The sequence below is a fragment of the Suncus etruscus genome, chromosome 15, assembly GCF_024139225.1.
Source record: "Suncus etruscus isolate mSunEtr1 chromosome 15, mSunEtr1.pri.cur, whole genome shotgun sequence".
Lineage (NCBI taxonomy): Eukaryota > Metazoa > Chordata > Mammalia > Eulipotyphla > Soricidae > Suncus > Suncus etruscus.
In genome coordinates, this window is record NC_064862.1 from 51,223,782 (window position 1) to 51,241,287 (window position 17,506).

The following is a 17,506-nucleotide window of genomic DNA, read 5'->3' on the forward strand; positions in this document are numbered from 1 at the left end:
CTTAGGAAACACTTCACCTTACAGCTGAACTTACCTCTCCAACTCTCATTTCTCTACACAGCATACTCCATTTTTTTTTTTTTTTTTGGTTTTTGGGCCACACCCGTTTGACGCTCAGGGGTTACTCCTGGCTATGTGCTCAGAAATCGCCCCTGGCTTGGGGGGACCATATGGGACACCGGGGGATCGAACCGCAGTCCTTCCTTGGCTAGCGCTTGCAAGGCAGACACCTTACCTCCAGCGCCACCTACCCGGCCCCGGCATACTCCATTTTTAAGACATAGCCTCTCACTACTCCAGACCTATCCAGGCCAAATTTGGAGGGGTGCTGGGGACCATTCCCAATGTTCCATGGTCCGGTAATGCAGGCATGATGGCTCCAGTGCGTAGAGGGGGCAATGAGGTGCTGCTCCAGCCCATTGAGAGATCATCCATGAGGTACTAGAGTCAGAACTGGGAGCTTTGTACATGTCAGGCATGAATTCTAGCCCTTTGAGTATCTCCTGGGCCCTCAGCTGAATTTGGGAATGGGAAGGAGGGGTGTCCAGGCAGGAACAGGGGGACCAAGGTCACTGTTGGTGATACTTGGCTAACCAGGCTGATGGTTCAGAGTGTAAGGTGTGGTATCACTTGGACCTGTGGTTCTGGGGACCAAGAGCGTGTTCAAGGGACCACCAGGACCATCCTGACATTGCTGGATATAGGGGATCCTCTGGACCACACCAGCAGTGCTCAGGGATCAGCCTAGGCTGGGCACATGCGAGCATGAATGAGGCCCCTCAGTCAGTCAAGCTTCGTGTGTGTGGTCCAACAGTCTTCACACAGGCTATGCCTGAGTCCTGCTTCTCCTGACACACCCACACACCTGCCAGCACCTGCCTCTCCTTGGGGAGCCCCTGGCTCTGGCTTTCCCTGCCCCGGGCCCATGACACCCCTTTTGTCTTCCTTCTGCTCACCCCGTGACTCTATGTAAAATTAAAAAAAAAAATCCCCAGGTAGTGAGACTGCCCCAGGCACCATGTTTCTAGCTCCTTAGGCAGACAGGTCTGATGTAGCAGGGTAGCAGGGAGAAATAATACCAAGCCAGTCAGGACAAGATTTATTGGAGTCAGTCTGCCTTTTGCCTCATAGGCTCTCTGCCATGTGCTCTCTCTGCCGAGGGGCAAGTTCCAGTCAGATACAAAAGTAAGTATCCAGTGGGCTTTTACAAAAATATCAAAGGAAGCAATTACTTTGTTTAGGTTTTAGCTAGGACTCAGGGATCAGCAACCCTGTGGCTCTCTTTCGGCTCTTTAGAAGCTTTGTAGAAGGGCCTATAGCAGGGGGTCGGGTAGCTATATCACTTACCCCCGCAGCCTCCCAAAGATTTGTGTGGCAAAAATCTTATTAAACAGGTAAATTAGGGGCCGGAGAGATAGCATGGAGGTAGGGCATTTGCCTTGCATGCAGAAGGACAGTAATTCAAATCCCGGCATCCCATATAGTTCCTCGAGCCTGCCAGGAGCGATTTCTGAGCATAGAGCCAGGAGTAACCCCTGAGAACTGCCAGGTCTGACCCCCCCCAAATAAAACAGGTAAATTAAATATTTTAATTGGCTATTAACTTGCACAAATATATTTTACATTGTTAAGTGAAAAAGTTCTGGGCCCGGAGAAATAGCACAGCGGCGTTTGCCTTGCAAGCAACCGATCCAAGGCCTAAGGTGGTTGGTTCGAATCCCAGTGTCCCATGTGGTCCCCCGTGCCTGCCAGGAGCTATTTCTGAGCAGACAGCCAGGAGTAATCCCTGAGCACTGCCGGGTGTGTCCCAAAAACAAACAAACAAAAAAAAAGTGAAAAAGTTTTTTTTTTTTTCAGATCGACAGCTAACTGCACGATCCTGTATATAGCACTAAGATAAGAAACGATGTATGCAGTGCTATATTTGTTTTAAATGTCACAATGGCTTTGCTGCTCCTTTCCTTCAGAAATGAGTGCAAGTGGCTCTTTATGTCTTAAAGGTTGCAGACCCCTGAGCTAGATTCACCTTACAACTCCCTCCATGTCTTGTCCTGTGACTGTGAATGTTCTCACGGGCTCTACGGAGGCCTGCCTTGCTCTATGGCTATTTGGTCTTGGTCCTTTGACTCAGGCAACTATGGGACTAGTCAAGTTGAACCCAACCGTGCAAAGACCCAATCGAGGGTCCTTTCCAGAGGGGCTCAGGGACCCAGAATTGCTCCTATGATACCCCACCTGACAGTGCTAAAGAGGGATGGGCACACGGTGCTAGGGACTAAACCCGAAGGGAAGTGTTGGGCCCCATCTCCTAATCCATCTCCCGAACCCGAGCACACCTGGTAAACAGAGCCTTGTGAGTTAGCAACTGGCTTGAGAGTGGCCAGGAACTCTCATCTGGGTGCTCATCACAAATCTCCTCATTTTCCAAATGCCTCTTTCTGAATTGCCAAAAGGTCTCATTGCGGCAGAAATAAAGATGCTGCAGAGAGCAGAGGTGACAGCAAAGGTGTTGGGGAGGCATCGAGCAAAGGACTAGTGAAGATACTGTGCTAGAGGAGTCCAGGACCTGATCCATAGCCCTGTGGGGTCCCCCCAAGTACTGCCAGGAGCAACTTCAAGCACCAAGCTAGGAGTAAGCCCTGGACACCATCAGGTGTGGCCCAAAGGCAAAAACAAAAAAGAGGGAAAATGCTATATCATGTTCACATACTTCCCCCCCACATACACACACACTCATACACACATCTCACACATATACACTCACTACACACACACACACACACACACACACACACACACACACACACACAGTCACTACAGAGAACTCCCTGGAGCACTGTCACCTGAAGCCCTGCCTCTCTCCTCAGGCGATCCCAGGGGAGAAGCAGCCTGGCCCCCAATGGAGGAAGAGTCTGGAAGCTTAGTCACTTCCCAGGGAGATGGGCCTTACCTAGGGCTGAGTCACCCACCAGGGAGGCCCCTGATGACGCATCTCCCTAAGGCAGAGCAGCTATGAGAGGCAAGGCCCAGGTTAGTGTCACCCACTGGGGCCTCAGGGGTCCCCCATCCCCCTCTCCAGCCTCATCTCAGCTCTGCTCTGCAGGAAACCTGCTTCTGCGCCTGCCTGGATGTGTGTGGGCCGCTCCTGGTGCACCTCCACATCCCATGGACAAAGTTCAGGGTTTCCAAAGCAACAAAGGCAAAGGGCTGCAAAGGACAGAACAGCATGTGAGCACATACACACCTCAAACACAGTGGCAGACCCAGGTTCCATTCCTGGCATCCCATATGGTCCCATGGGTTCTATCAGGAGGGAATCCCTGAGTGTAGTCAGGAGTCAGTCCTGAGCACCACCAGGTATGGAGAGAGAAAGAGAGAGAGAGAGAGAGAGAGAGAGAGAACACGCTACTGTCATGGCTGCCTCAGTGACAGGCACAGGCACTGGGCACTGAGCCTGACGGGGATTTCCAGAGTAGTCAGTGGTGACCCACCTGCAGCAGAAACTGCCCAGGGCTACGGCTCATTCCCTCCCCTGGGCCACCTCTGCTGCTTTCTGAGCTATGATGACCAAAGTGGGCTGGGCTGGGGTCCACCCAAGGTACCCACTCTGACACCTATAGCTGAAGATCAATTATTACCTTGTGTGGCAAAGGACCCTTGGGAGTGACCCAATTAGGACTTAAAGAGGAGAGTCTCATGGATGGTGCAGGAGAACTCAGCACAGGGGCCTTCAGAGGGGAAAAGAAGGGTTAGAGATTAGTCCCAAACAATACAATCGTGGATAGGGAGGACCAGGTTTGATCATCACCACCACAGATGGTCCCCAAGACCTGCCAGGAGAGATCCTTAAGTACAGAGGCAGGAGTAAGTAAGCCCTGAGTATTGCCAATTGTGGCCTCAAACAAACAAACAAAAGTCATCTGATTGCAATCATTTGTGGAATATTAAAAAAAAAAAAAAGCTAGGGGCTGGAGAAGTAGCACAGCAGTAGGGCGTTTGCCTTGCATGAAGCTGATTCGAACAGATGGTGGTTCAAATCCCAGCATCCAATATGGTCCCCTGTGGAGTGACTTCTGAGTACAGAACCAGGAGTAACCCCTGAGTGCCACTGGGTGTGACCCCCCCCCAAAAAAAAAGGCTAGAAGAACTAGCCATGAAGGAACCTTGTCACAAAGTGTGGGGAAGTGCAATTAGGGCAGACAAGAAGGGACCACAGTGACAATGAGACTTGGGAATGACCTCTCTGGACAAGAATTGGGTGCTAAAAGGGTACAAAGTGATAAGCATGTTACCTTCAGTAAACATGCTGCAAACCAGTGTCTAAAAGGAAAAAAATAAAGAGAAGAGAGAAAAAGAGAGAGGAGAGAGAAGAAATGTCTGTCCCAAAGGCAGGCAGGGGAGAGAGCAGCGGGGAGGGAAGTAGGGAAACTAAGGACATTGGATTGGTGGTGGGAAATGTGCTCTGGTGAAGTGTGTTGGACATTGTAGGACCAAAACTCAATTTTGAACATCTTTGTAACTGCATATCTCATGGTGACGCAATTAAAAATATTATTTATTTCCAAGAAATGTTCTGAGGGGCCTGAGCGATAGCACAGCGGTAGGGTGTTTGCCTTGCACACGGCCGATCCAGGATGGACTTGGTTCTATTCCCTATGTCCCATATGGTCCCCCAAGCCAGGAGCAATTTTTTGTTTGTTTGTTTGTTTTGGATTACACCGGCAGTGCTCAGGACTTATTCCTGACTCTACGCTCAGAAATTGCTCCTGGCAGGCTCATGGAACCATATGGGATGCTGGGATTCGAACCACTGTCCTTCTGCATGCAAGGCAAACACCCTACCTCCATGCTATCTTTCCAGCCCCTAAGAGCGATTTCTAACCCCTGAGTGTCAATGGGTGTGGCTCTAAAAACCAAAAAAAAAAAAAAATGTTCTGAGATCAGGCGAACATCTGTCACAAATCCATTAGGCAAGCTAGAGTTTCACTGTTTTGTTCTCCCAAGGCTTGGATGCAGCTGCTCACAGGCTCTGGGGAGAGTGAAAGATGGAGGGGAGCTTGGGAAAGGAGAAAGGCCACCATCCCCTTCCTTTCAAGAGTGAGCTATGTCTGCCAGAGGCAATCTACGGCTGCTGAAATCTTGGTGGGTGAGGGATAGGCATTTTGTCCTTTTGTCTGCTGCCCATGTCCTGCTTGCCATCACTCCATAGTCCAGATGGTCCTTGGCAGGAAAAGCTTCCCATGCCTGCTTGACAATAAGGTACAATTAAGGGGCTATAAGAAATAGGGATGTAGGTACAAGTGATAGTACAGTGGTAGGGAGTTTGTCTTGCATGTAGCCAATCCAGGTTTAATCCTTGGCATCTATGGTCTCCTGAGCTTGCCAGGAGTGATTTCTGACCTGAGCTCTGCTGGGTGTGGTTCAAAAACAGAATAAAAAAAATACAAATAAGCAGGGTCAGAGCAGTGGCACAAAGCAGTAAGTTGTCTGCCTTGCTGGCACTAACTTAGGACGGATGGAGGTTTGATCCCCCAGCATCCCATATGGTGTCCCCCCCCCCCAAGCCAGGAGCAATTTCTGAGTGCAGAGCCAGGAGTAACCTCTGAGCGTCACTGGGTGTGGCCCCAAAAAACAAAACCAAAAAAATACAAATAAGCAAATAAACAAAGAGAAATGGGAATGGGGCTTGGGGCAAAGCACAGGTCTCACAAGGGCGAATGAGGTCCCAAGTTCAACTCTCAGCACCATGAACATGTCCAGGGGTGGCCCCTGAGCACGGTAAACAGACAACAACAAAAAATGAAGTGCAACTGGTAGAACCCAGGATAATGGAGATAGAAGGATTGGACTGGGTTCCCCACCACTGGAAATTCTTACTAACAGCATCCACCTCTGAGTCTCAGGTGCTGGTTCTGAGCTAAATGCAGAGTATTTACACAAAACCCAGAAGTTACCACTCAGTAAGTTCTAAGAAAAGTTCTTAGTAAGTTCTAAGAAGTAAGTTTGAAGAAAGTTCTAAGTAGTAAGTAAGTTCTAAGAAAGCAGGAGACGAAGAGCTAGACCCAACATATGCTGCCTCCATCAGACACGCAGAGAACTGACTTTGACTGCATCAGGACCAGGAAGGGTTACAAGTCCCTGAGTGCAGACCACAGTCCCAGGCCCAGAAGGATCTGGGACATTTTGGGAACACAGAGCAACCTTGCAGGTTTGCTTGACATTACCCCAGGGTGATTGTTGTTGCAAGAATGTTCCCTAGTGGAGCAACAGGGTCATGATCTGTTGTTTAAATATTAAATATAGAGTCCTAGGGTGGGGTGGTGAGGTCTTTCTCGGCTTGGCCCAGCACCTGTAGCCCCTTGGCCGACACGTCTAAAAGTTACAGGATAATGGTGGAGAGATTCACAAAGCAGTCAGATGAACTTTCGGGAGACAGCCAGTTTTATTACACGGCCTTAATCACCAAGTGCATTTTTCCACATGGCTTCTAAGCTAAGCAGCCTCTTTCCTGCTGCCCTCCATGATCCCTTGCTCCTTTGTCTGCCTCCCCTTCCCCTCAGGTCACTTTTATTCCAAACTTCAGACTCCTCCCAAGTGTGGATCCTCAGATCCACTGCTGCCAGGCCAGTTTTTATGTGCTCTTGTGCACAGAAGGTCCAGTTCTGAAGGCAGGTCCCACAGCAGTCAGAGATTGTCCGTTAGTGAGCATGGGGGTAATTGGGTGGGAAACCGAAGGGCTCACCTCAACCGTGGCAGAAGTACAAGACCACAGAGCAAAGGCACAACCAAGATGGTGTGTGTGTGTGTGTGTGTGTGTGTGTGTGTGTGTGTGTGTGTGTGTGTATGTGTGTGTGTGTTGTGCAAATAGCCTTGAGAAAGAGCCATGGACATGAAGATGCTATAGTGTGCAGAACACCTGAGAGGTTTCTCTTCTCACCTTGCCTGGCCCATTCCCAGGGCTAACTCTGACATTTACCCCAGAAGACTGTAGGGAAAGGCCAGAGTTCTTTTTTTGTTGTTGTTGTGGTTTTTGGGTCACACCCGGCAGTGCTCAGGGATTATTCCTGGCTTCATGCTCAGAAATTGCTCCTGGCAGGCATGGGGGACCATATGGGACGCCGGGATTCAAACCAATGACCTTCTGCATGAAAGGCAAATGCCTTACCTCCATGCTATCTCTCCAGCCTCACAGAGTTCTTTATTCATTTCCCCACACTCACCTTAAAGAATGTCTACAGGGACCGGAGTGATATCACAGTGGGTACAGCATTTGCCTTGCATTTGACCGACCTGGGTTTAATCCCTAGCATATATAGTCCTTGAAGTCTGCCAGGAGTAATTTCTGAATGCAGAGCCAGGAGTAGCCCCTAAATACCACCAGGTATAGCCAAAAAAAAGAAGATGAAGAAGAAGAAGAAAAATAAGAAATGTATGCAGGGCTGGAGTGACCGTAAAACAGGTAGTTTATCTGACATGTGGCTGACCTGGGTTCTAATCCCTGGCCTCCCATAAGGTCCCCTGAGTACTGCCAGGAGTGATCCCTGTATGTAGAGCCAGGTGTGACCCAAAACAAAACAAACAAAACCAGAATTAGCTCCTGAGCACCACTTGGTATGGCTCCAAAAAAAAAAAAATCTTTCTTATTGTTAGGGGTGCTGAGCAAATGCTGAGGCTAGTGAGAGAATTCCTGCATTATAAGCAGAAGAAAAGGCATTCGAGAATAGGCTGTATTCGAGAATAAGCAATAATAATCCTGCCTACAAGAACCAAAGGCACAGAGTTGTCTAGGGCGGGAGTTGGGCCTGGCTCTTGCCCAGGTGCTTCCTCATCCTGAGGTGAGCATTTTGCTGAGTCCTTGTAAACCAGCATCTGGGCTCCGTGGCCTGTGTCCAGGATGGGAAGAGAAATCTGTGGAGACATCCCAGAGGGACAAAAGCAGACCATCCTGCTGGGTCTGGAGGCAAGGAATTGGTTAAACTCTCTCTCTCTCTCTCTCTCTCTCTCTCTTTATTTTTTGACTTGTTGTTTGGTTGGTTGGTTTGGGGGCTATACCCAGCTATACTCAGGACTTACTCCTAGCTCTGTGCTCAAGGATCACTCATGACAGTGCTTTGAAGACCTTATGCAATGCTGGGGCATCAAACTTGGGTCAGGGGCTGGAGAGATAGTACAGTAGGGAAAGTGTTTGTCTTGCATGGGTTCGATCCCCTGCACTTCATATAGTCACCACCTATGAGCCTGCCAGGAGTACAAAGCCAGGAGCAAGTTCTATGCACTACCAAAACCAAGCAACCAAATACAGAAAGAAAAATACAAAAATATACATTGCATGACTGAAACAATGAATGACTTTGTATCTGTGAAAAAAAAATATATTGCATTATAAACAACCTTGTAACCATGATGTTTAAATAATTATTTTTAAAATAATATATTTAAACACCTTATTTACAAACATGATAGTAGTTGGGTTTTAATCATAAAAAGAACACCCCCCTTCACCAGTGCAACCTTCCCATCACCAATGCCCCCATCCTTCTCTCCCCTCTCACCCCCCCAGCCTGTATTCGAGACAGACTTCCTATACCCCTCCCTCACTGACATTGTTATGATAGTTCTCAGCGTAGTCATTTCTCTAACTGCACTCACCACTCTTTGTGGTGAGTTTCATATCTTGATATTTCAATGTCTTTTTTTCCTTTTCTTTTCTTTAAATCGATAGATGAGTGAGACTATTCTGTGTCTCTTTCTCCCTCTGACTTATTTCACTCAGCATAATAGATTCCATGTACATCCATGTATGAGAAATATAGAGAAAAAATATGAAGTAAAAAGAAAATATGAGGGGGCGGGAGAGATAGCATAGCAGTAGGGTGTTTGCCTTATATGCTGCCGACCCAGGACAGACCTAGATTCAATTCCCAACATCCTATATGGTCCCCCGAGCCTTCCAGGAGTGATTTCTGAGCACAGAGCCAGGAGTAACCCCTGAGTGCTGCTGAGTGTGGCCACCCCCTCAAAAAAAAAAAAGAAAGAAAGAAAAGAAAGCAAGATCAAAGGTAACAGCACCTGCAAGGCAAGTGCTTTCTCTCCAGCTTCACACTGTGCATTTGATAATGGCGCCACCTCTTCGTTTGAAAAGAGAGGTTTTGTTATTACCCACTTGTCGATTTTCTTATCACTCTGAAGGTAGAGTGATGAAATTATACTTCCTCCTCCTTCCAACTCCTCCATTAAGAGTTTCAGCCAAGAAGCTTCTTTAGATCAAATTTTCATACTGCTGACACATCACCTAAACTTTTTTAGTCACTCTTTGTCACAATAAAGTCCCACGCCCTTCTTGTGGCAGGCAAGACAAGGTGTCTTTTAGGCCTTTCTATTTTCACTCTCTACTGATTCTTTCAGGCAAGTTGCCACACCAAACAAAACAGAGCCCATACCAAGCCAGCCTGCCTGAACTGCCTGCAGTTTTCTCAAGTCCATGTCTGTCTCTTTCTCTTTACCTTTGTACATGCTGTCTCCTTGGCTCAGCAAGGTGTTTCTCCATTATATCTGCTCTTCAAGATTCCACTGGTGCCAGGAAGATAGAACAGGAGGTTCAGGGGCTGCCCTGCATACAGCCAAACCAGCCCAGATGTTCCCCAATTCTGTCAGGGGTCACTCTGGAGCACAGAACCATGAAAGACACTTAAACATTGGTAGGTGTGGCCCAACACAACAAACCAACACAAATGAAAGATAGCTGTTGAAAACCGGAACAATAGCACATTGGAGAGGGACACATGACTGACCTGGGTTCAATCCTCAGCATCCCATATGATCCCTCAAGCCTTCCAGGAGTGATTTCTGAGTGCAGAGCCAGGAGTAACCTCTGAGTGCCTATGGGTGTGACCCCCCCTCCAAAAAAGCAAGAAAGATGGCTGCCCTCTAAGTCTTCCTGCTCATCCTTCTACTCTCTTTATTGATTTAGCTGTTCCTCATCCTGACCTTTAGCCTCATGAAGCTAAAACTGGGGCTTTCATTTCTATATAGGCCCAGTGCCATCTAGGCCTCAAAATCAATTTTCAATAAGCATTTGTAAATTGATGAGTGAAAGATAAAAAATCAATGAACATCTTGGGCCGGAGCAGTGGTGCAGGGCGTAAGACATCTGCCTTGTGTGTGCTAGCCTAGGACGAACAGAAGTTTGATCCCCCGGCATCCCATATGGTCCCCCAAGCCAGAAGCGATTTCTGAGCACATAGCCAGGAGTAACCCCTGAGCATCACAGGATGTGGCCAAAACAAACAAACAAAAACAAAACAAAAAAAACCAATGAAAATCTTGAATCTTCTCCTGGACCCCAAACCTCATCAGCTTGGTCTGAGCATTTGTCTTTGAAGAACCTTTGGGCTAGTACCATATTAAAGTTAATTAATTGTTTTATACTTCAACCAGGTGATCAAGCAGAACAAGGGAGTAAAATACAAGGGCAAATACAGAAGGGCATCTGAGCAAAAGAAACTTCACCCACATTTCGTTTATGCAAATCCACTTGCCTTGAACATACCTATTGTTTACAAAGAACTTCCACATACTTTATTCATGATGCCTCAATCCAGAAAAATAAATCAGGTGAATGTTTTCATCAGTCACATGTACTTTTTTTTTTTTTTTTTGGCCACACCTAGTAGGGATTACTTCCAGTATATAGGATGCTGGGGTTCTAACCTATAAGGCTTGCTAGGGAGAAAAATATCAGGCAGTCCCTTCCCTCACCCAGAGAAGGACTAGTTAGATCTAACGACATCAGTGGATGTCAGCTCCTACCAGAAGTCACGAGGACTAACTGTGGGGAATAACAGGATGTTGGGCCCTACCATGAGTGATAAAGGCTGCAACAAAAACCCACCCAAAGAGGAGGGGAGATGGGAACTTTTTAAGCTGACTAAGGGCCGCATCAGCACATACCTCTTCCCACACTCTTTCCTGCCTGTGTAGAGACTATCAGACCTCTCCCTGAAGTGCCTCCCAGTTGGTCAAAACTGTCTCTGCCCCTGCCTCTTCTATCTCGCCACCTTTCAGAAGCCAGCTCAGCTGCGTGCAAGGCGAGAGCCCTACCTGCTGGCCACCTTGTACTTAGTAGTCTTGGAGAGATTGTAGAATAATACCAAAGAAGTCTTAGAGCAAAAATAATCCAAACAGAGCAAGTTACCAAATTTGTAGAGTCTGAATGCAACTACATAAAAAAAAAAAGTAGCTAGAGGGAAAAATAGAAGCACATCAGATTGCCTTTATCCTAGATAGTGATTTATTAAATATTTGTTATATACAATATACATCATGCTAAAAATAGAGAGGTAATTAAACACACACACACACACACACACACACACACACACACAGAGATGTTACATTTAGATGGGGAAAAAAATCCAAAGAGGTCAGATGTAGTGCGTTAAGGCGAGAGACAAAAATGTAGGACCTTTTCTAGACACAAGCCATCCTAGGGAAAATTTCCTTGAAGAACAAACCTCTCAAGTATGAGGAAGAACTTTAGTCCTCAAGGAAAGTCAGAAATAGTCCCAGCCAGAAGAAACATTACAAGTTAGGGTTTGGTGATAAGAGATTGATGAGTAAGAGGAAAGCTGAGTAGGGAAAGAGCTGGATGCAAGGGGAGGAAGTAGAGACCTGTCACATTCCAGGCCAATCCCCAGCAAGATTTATGAGAGTCATGCATATTTGCATTTTCAAAGGATTTCTCAATTCTGGGGAGCACAATGAATAAAAGAGAAATGGAGGGAGTGGAGGGAGACAGTCTGGGAGGCCAGTTGGTAAAAGGTTATGTTGGTCTAAACAAAGAGAAAGATTGAAATAAATTATGGCTTCCAGAATCACAAGGAACATTCGCCACATTTGGTGATGGGTGGGGTCAAACAAGAGAAAGGACAGGTGCCCTGGGGTTCTGGAAGTGAATGGATTGGAGTTCCAGCCTCTGAGACACAGAGTGAAGGAAGGAGTTATTCTGGTTGGGGCAGGTTGAGTTTAAGGTGCCCTGTATGTGAAATTAAGAGGGGGTGTCATACAGACAACAAAACCCAAGCATCTGACACTCAGAAAAGAGAACTAACTAAAGCTCAGTGTTTACAAAGTCAACTATCGATGCTGGGAAGAAGTTCGGAAGGGAAGACATCAAGATCTGGGGAAGCTAACATCTGAGTATCACTGGGTGTTGCCTCAAAACAAACAAACAAGAAAACCCTCCAAACTAGTTTATAGTTAATCTGGCTACCAGTTACAATTGAGGGAATGAGATGTCATAATTCCAGGACCTGAGCAATTCATTATTGGACTACACCTGTTCTGAATCTTGGATCAATGGCTGAGAGTCCCCTTTCTGCTGACAGTCTAGGGCAGGGAGTAAAATGGAGTCTCTAATGTTAGGAGCCCTGAGCTCAGTTAGTAACAGTTATGGGATGCAGTCCAGAGAGAGAGAGTACCGAAGTTTGGGCTCTTGCCTTCTACACAACCCACTCAGGTTGGATCCCTGACACTGCATATGTTCTTCCCATCATCCGCCCACCCACCCTAACCCAGACAGGAGTGATTCCTGAGCTCAGAGCCTGGAATAAACCCCGTGTACCTCGAAGGTGTCCCTAAAACAAAAACAAACCAATAACCATCTTCCTAGTTGAGAAACTGGCCCAACTCCTCGAAGGTGAACCGTGGTCTTAGCTCTGTTTTGTTTGCAGGAACTTGGTGCTTTAGGATTCAACATGTCTCGTTCTGCCAAGCAGGTGAGAAGGGTCAGGGCTGAGACGGAAGTGTTGATGTGGAACAGTTGATGTGGAACTGACATGGGCGGGATAGATGGGAACAAGGACAAGTAAACCCGGGGCCGGGCGGTGGCGCTAAAGGTAAGGTGCCTGCCTTGCCTGCGCTAGCCTAGGACGGACCGCGGTTCGATCCCCCGGCGTCCCATATGGTCCCCCAAGAAGCCAGGAGCAACTTCTGAGCGCATAGCCAGGAGTAACCCCTGAGCGTCACAGGGTGTGGCCCAAAAACCAAAAAAAAAAAAAAAAAAAAAAAAAAAAGGACAAGTAAACCCACATATTAGTCTGGGGCTTCTTGGCTATTTCAACAGTGGGGAGAAAGGCGGACACCCCCCTCCAGACATTCCATAGAGAAGCTAAAACTGCCAATTGCCTCCTAGGAATTGCAACGCACAGCCAGAGGCCTCAAACATCAACCTGGCATCTTGACACACACACACACACACACACACACACACACACACACACACACACACACACACACACCAATGTCACCCCCAAAGCCATCATTCCAAAGGTCTTGAAACATGTCCACTAAACCTTACCTTGAGCCAGTCTACTCTCTACCTGGTAGCAAAACCTTTCTCTGTTCAACTTTCAACTGTCTGTCTGTCTGTCTGTCTGTCTGTCTGTCTGTCTGTCTTTCCCCCACCCCACCAAGGTGCACTCAGAGGTTACTCCTGGCTCTGTGCTCAGAAATCACACTCCTGGGGGACCAGATGAAATTCTGGAGATCGAATCCGGATCAGCCACATGCAAGGCAAAGCCTTCCTTCCTTCCTTCCTTCCTTCCTTCCTTCCTTCCTTCCTTCCTTCCTTCCTTCCTTCCTTCCTTCCTTCCTTCCTTCCTCCCTCCCTTTCTTTCTCCCTTCCTTTCTTTCATTTATTCTTCCTCCCTTCCCTTTTCTTTCTTTCTTTCTTTCCATCTGTCCTTTCTTCCTTCTTTTCATTCATTCTTTTTCCTTTCCTTTTTTCCTTTCTTCCCTTTTCTTTCTTTCTTTCCATCTATCCTTCCTTCCTTAGTTCCTTCCTTTCTTTCATTCATTCTTTCTTCCTTCTATTCTTTTTCTTCCTTCATTCCTTCTTTCCCTATCTTTTCTTCCTTCCATCCTTTCTTTTTTTCCTACCTTTCTTCCTTTTTTTCCTTTCTTCCTTTTCTTCCTTTCATCCATCTTTTCTTCCTTTCTTTCTTTCTCCCTTTAATTCATTCATTTTTCCTTTCCTTTCTTTCTTCCTTTTTTCCATTCCTTTCTGTGGTATCCCCTCCCCCCAACTCCCTGTTTATCCCACCTGAATGGTCAGACCCCCACACACACCTGGGAGGGTTCTGCAGTTTGGAATAAAGAATAACAGAGTTTGGCTGGAGGGAGAGAGATGAAGGGAGAGAACCAGAGAAGGAGCAGGTTAAAAGAAGCTGCTTGGAATAAGCTGAGCATAGAAGCCATGTGAAGAAATGCACATGGCAGTTAGGGCCATAGGGTAAACCAAGCTGTCTCCAATGAAACTTTAACTGACTGCCTGTGATTATATCTCAGCTGTTATCCTGCAACCTTCAGACCTGCCAGCCAAGGGGCTACAGGCTCTGTGCTGAGAAAGACCTCACCACAACCTAGGACTATATATTTTATATTAATACAACAACTTTCTTTTTTCATTCTTCCTTCCTTCTTTCCTTCCTTCCTTCATTCCTTCATTCCTTTCCTTCTGTCTTCTTCCTTTCTTCTTTCTTTTCTTTATTTTCTTTATTTCTGTCTGTCTCTCCTTCCGTTCTTCCTTCTCTTCCCTCCTCCCTTCTTTCCTTCTTCCTTTCTTTCTTTTTGTTTTTAGGTCACATCTTGCTCAGGGGTTACTTCTGGCTCTGCATTCAGGAATAATTACTCCTGGTGGTGCTTGGAGAATCCTATGGGATGCTGAGGCTTGAAACAGGTCAGCAGCATGCAAGGCAAATGTACTCCCCACTGTACTATCGCTCTGGTCCCTGCCCGCTGTTTTCAAGTCTAGCTCAAGTCTTTGTTCAAGATACCAAGGGCCTTCAATGAGTTCTCTAAATGCCCCTTGCCCACCTTTCTCCCATTTTAATAGTCAATACTCAGCAACTTCACTGGTACATGCCATAACTGTTGAAACTGTAGAACATGATACTCAGTAAAAGAAAAATTCATGATACTCAGTAAAAGAAAAATTCAGTTACAAAAAGCAACATAGTTTATGATTCTCGGGCCAGAGTGATAGTACAGGTAGTAAGACATTTGACTTGCATTTAGCCAACCCTGGTTTAAGTATCAGCACCACATATGATCTCAGAGCACCACCAGACATGAACCCTGAGAACAGATTCAGGAATAAGCCCTGAGAACCACTGTGTGTGGCCCAAAAACAAAACAAAAATACTTTTTGTGGTTCTTTTTTTAGGAAAGTCCAAAATAAGCAAATTAGGAGAAACAGAACGTAGATTGATTCAGGGTTGCTCTTCTAGTTTCAGGGCTTGGGAAATTGTGCAGACAAGGACAAGTCCAAAAACCACACCAACACAACCAATCTTGAAAATGGCATAGAAATGGCCTTAAGAAACCCCAGTCAAGGACCAGAGAGATAGTGCAGCGAGTTGGTCATTTAACTTGCATGCAACTGACTCAGGTTCTATCCTGGGCATTCTATATGGGCCCCAGAACGTGCTAGGAGTGATTCCTGAGTGCAGAGTCAGGAGTAACTCCTAAGCATCACCAGGTATGGCCAAAAGCAAAACAAAGAAAGAAACAAAGCACAACCAAAATACCACAAGAAAGCCCAGACACAGACATAGGAGTATCTCAAAGGACATTCTAAATTCCTAAGGAGCATATGCTTTGTTAAGAAGCACAAGAAGGACCTGAAAAAGGAAGGTCAATAAAGCATAGGCCAAGTCAGGCCACAGGCTCTTTGAAGCCCAAGAGGACCAGGTCCATCAATTGTCACAAAGAACAACAGCTACAAGCTCAATCTTTGTGCCTGGCTCACCTCAGGCTTGGGAATAAAGACTGATGCCTCAATGTCAGAAGCCGCAGCCTCTGCAGGCCTAGAATCAAAAGTGAAACCAAGGATCAATTCAAGGCCCAAGACAAGACCCAAACAAGGCCTTCAGCTCTAGCACCAGCTCCTCAGAGTGTCCAGGGTCTGCCAAGAGGTTCAGTCTGCCAGTGTGAACACAGAGCAGCTTCTGGGCTTCTTAGACTCCAGTCCAGTGCTCAGGACTTACTCCTAGCTCTGCACTCAGGAATTCCTCCTGGTGGTGCCCAGAAGACCCTATGGGATGTTGGAGATTGAACATGAGTTGGTGATGTGCAAGACAAAAGCATTTCCCACTGTACTATCACTCTGGCCCCATGGGAGGAAATTTTTTTAAGTGGATTCAGTGTTGAGTACCAGTGGGCCAGAGTTTTATTTCTTTTCTTTTTTTTTTGAAATATGTTATATTCATGTTTAATTGTAAACTTCTTTTTCTTAAGTAAATATTTTAATTGAATTCTGTGAGATATACAGTTACCAAGTATATATAGAATACAGTTACCATATACTTACAGATATAGTTACCAAGTTGTTTATGATTGAGTTCAGTCATCCAAGTTCCACTGGAGGTGGTGCAAGCTCTCTAAGTGATTGTGGTAACACTTGCACAATTCTGTGAACAGACTAACAAGCACTGTGTTTCATGCTTACCTACGAGGTGAATTATTTTAGTTTTATTCTGATGAGGTTTATTTGGACTTTAGGAACCTCCTAAATCACAGCCTCTCCTCTTTCCCACTGACTCAATGCAAGGCTCCCATGTTTGCTGTTGGCCAGGAAGGGGGACGCATAAACTAGGGGTAGGCTGATGTGTAAGGCAGAGTGGTTGCAGGGGGAGTGCTTGGGAAAGTCAGAGAACAGGGGAAATTAAGGTTAGTCCTGATAGTAGAATGGGTCATGAAATAGTTCAAAGGGAGAGGTTCTGGTGAAAACGGAAACCACTTCAATGAAACCAAGTTTCAGCAGCAAAAGCCATGAGGTTAGCCGAAGCAGGGTGGAGTTTCAAAGTGGCATCTTACTGGGACCACAGAGAAAAAGACTTTGGGGTTAGACAACTTAGTATGCCCTGAGCCTGTAGTTGGTCTTATGGCTGTATGCTTCATGGGTAGGTAGGGTCTTCCTGTTTTTAGGCCAAAGGTTTTTCCTTTCTATTTTCCCCATATTTTGCTGTGCCTATGCAAAACAAACAAATAAACAACCAAAAACTCTGCCACAACACTTTTTATTATTATTATTTATTGTATTTTTATCTCTTATCTTTTAATCTGGGCTCCATACACACTTATTATTATTATTATTTATTGTATTTTTATCTCATCTTTTAAATCTGGGCTCCTGTCTTTTTTTTTATAGAACCTTGGGATACAGATTACTTTATTTTACCACATATTCCCACATTTTTCCTTAAAACTAATAAAGAAATAAAGAAAGATTGGGGGCCAGGGGCCAAGTGGTCTCAGATACATTGGTGGGGAAATAAATAAGAACAGAACTAAATATCCAAGACAAATATGATAATAGAATCAAGGGACCTAAAGTTTAACAATCTAAACTTAAAGGGGTGGTGGTATAGGATGCCCTCTGGGTCTGCTGGTGAAGGGAAGGGCCTTATTGTATCTGCAATCCAACCATGAAGGATTCTGTAGATCA